At 46.5% G+C, this 2,332-nt stretch overlaps 1 pseudogene; it reads right to left on the minus strand.

Moving 5' to 3' along the window:
- Positions 1–354: 354 nt before the first annotated feature.
- Positions 355–2,291, minus strand: LOC110317219 (annotated as a pseudogene).
- Positions 2,292–2,332: the final 41 nt, after the last annotated feature.

Consider the following 2,332-nt stretch of genomic DNA (forward strand, 5'->3'; position numbering starts at 1 on the left):
CTTCCTTCCTCCTCCTCCTCCTCCTCCTTCTTCTTCTTCTTCTTCTTCTTCTTCTTCTTCTCTCTCTCTCTCTCTCTCTCTCTCTCTCTCTCCCTCCCCCCTCCCTCCCTCTCTCTCTTTCTTTCTTTCGTTTGTTTTCAAATGACTTAGATTTAATCTTTGGAAGCAAACTAAATGGAAAGCTTACAAGAGAGAAGATATGCATGTCAATGTTTCTGTGCAAACTGACACGGGACACACTTGAGGCTGCCCCTCAACCCGATCCGTTCCAAACAAAGATGTAAGTTCTTGGAGCTCTGGCTCAGGAAACAGGAGCCTGCTGGTTCTGTATGTGGAAGTCATCATGCTCACCACTCACTCCTGGCTTGCATCTGGAGCCTGGCTTTGCTGGCTCTGGTTATCATCCTTCTTCCTGAGACCAGAGACAGTGTCATCATTCTGCAGAAGCAGAAGTGCAGGCCGCACCACTGTTTTGTATGTTTGTAGCTTCACAGCCAACAGCTCCCATGATGGGGGTGGGTTGGCCTGATGCTGCTTGTATTCTAATGGTAATACTGGTTCCTCAAGACCTGGTTACCCTAGAGAAGAGAGTCCACATGTAGTCCCAAATGACCCTATGTGACTTTGCCACCAAGTTATTTCTGATTGGTGAATAAAGATGCTGAGAGCCAATAGCTGGGCAGAAGAGATACAGGGGGTTTAGGATTCCTGGGCTGGCAGCAGAGAGAGGGAAGTGAATGGAGGAGAAGTGGCCATGGGTTAGGTGAGTGATGAAACATGGCCCTGAGGGCTGGCCAAGTGGAGCTAAGAGCTGCCCAGATGAAACATAGTAAGTAATAAATCGGTAGAAAATAGATTCTAATAGCATGGAGGGTGAACATCTGCCCAGCTCTTGTGCTGTTTAAGGCTTATTGTAAGTATAAAAGTTGTATGTCTTTTATCTGGGAACTAAATCATTGAGGCTGGGTAGAAATCCCAGATTGGGATTAAAAATGTCTATAGCACATACCCAGCTCTTTCATGTCCACCAAAGAACCAGTCTCACCATTCACACCCAGGTCTCACAACTCTCCTGTGTGCTTGGCCTGCAGGGAGTTAGTTGGACGAATGGCACTGACCCCACAATCCTGGATCGAGGTACAAGAGATGACAACTGAAGCCTGGGTCACAGCTCTATATGGCTATTGTTCCATACCAGTCATGGCCTTGGATTTTTCTGTCAAGGCATGGGCACAGCCATCACTGAGGCTCCACCACCAGGGACCAGGTGAGGATCCAGGAGAATATACTATGACACACTTGCATGACATCTTGCAAGGTTGCATTCTTCCTCCAAAAGTATTTCCTCGCTGGCTCCTCTAAGAAGAATGGTGCAGGCGTCTGGGTCTCTGCACACAGTGATGAATGTGATGCACTCATCTCCAATCTTCTCAATTGGATAGGCCTGCCCCTGGACCAACACCATCCTTCCGTTCCTCAGGTTGTTCCTCATTCATGCCCCAAAGGCTCTAGCAATGGCATTACTGACTCCACAAATGGCTGTGACATTGTCCTGCATGAGGTAGTGCTGAGCTAAATCTGGGATCCCCTTTTCTGTGAGGACCATATCAGGCTTCAGCTGGATTGTATCCTCACACACCTGCTGGATGCACTTGTCTTCATCTGCAGGATTCGGGTGGAATCCTCCTCCTGTGTAACCTCAGTGTCTGGCTTCCTCCTTTCTTGTACTCAGAGGAAGAATCAATCCAGTAGCTCAATTCGAGGGTTCTTGATAGAGTGGTGCTCTCATGGATGGGTCACATCCCTGTTAATAAGGCCTCCAGTAAGAGTCCTTCAATAATGCTTCCATGATAATAGCTTTTCCACCCTTGCATACACTTCTTTTTTTTTTTAAGATGTATTTTTTTATTTTGTGTGAATACATGGTCTCTCTCTTTAGACACATCAGAAGAGGACATTGGATTCCATTACAGATGGTTGTGAGCCACCATGTGGTTGCTGGGAATTGAACTCAGGACGTCTGGAAAAGCAGTCAGTGCTCTTAACCACTGAGCCATCTCTCCAGCCCTTGTATACACTTCTTGATGTCAGTTTCCTTTTGGCCATTCTCCGCAAACTGCACAGTCTTGACAGCGTCCAGGGCAATGTTGCTCACCAAAGAGGACACTGATGGATGCCTTTTATAATAATAGAGCTATCGATGATGCTCAGGGTCATACCATCATTTCTCCTGCAAGAAGGACTGCTGACATTCTCCCATCTGCAACCTCTTCATCCTAAGTCCTGCTCATTTCTTTTTCTTTTCTTTTTTTTTTTTTTTTTTTGGTGGGTG

The sequence above is a fragment of the Mus pahari genome, chromosome 2 (genome assembly GCF_900095145.1).
Source record: "Mus pahari chromosome 2, PAHARI_EIJ_v1.1, whole genome shotgun sequence".
In the NCBI taxonomy this organism is placed as follows: Eukaryota; Metazoa; Chordata; class Mammalia; order Rodentia; family Muridae; genus Mus; species Mus pahari.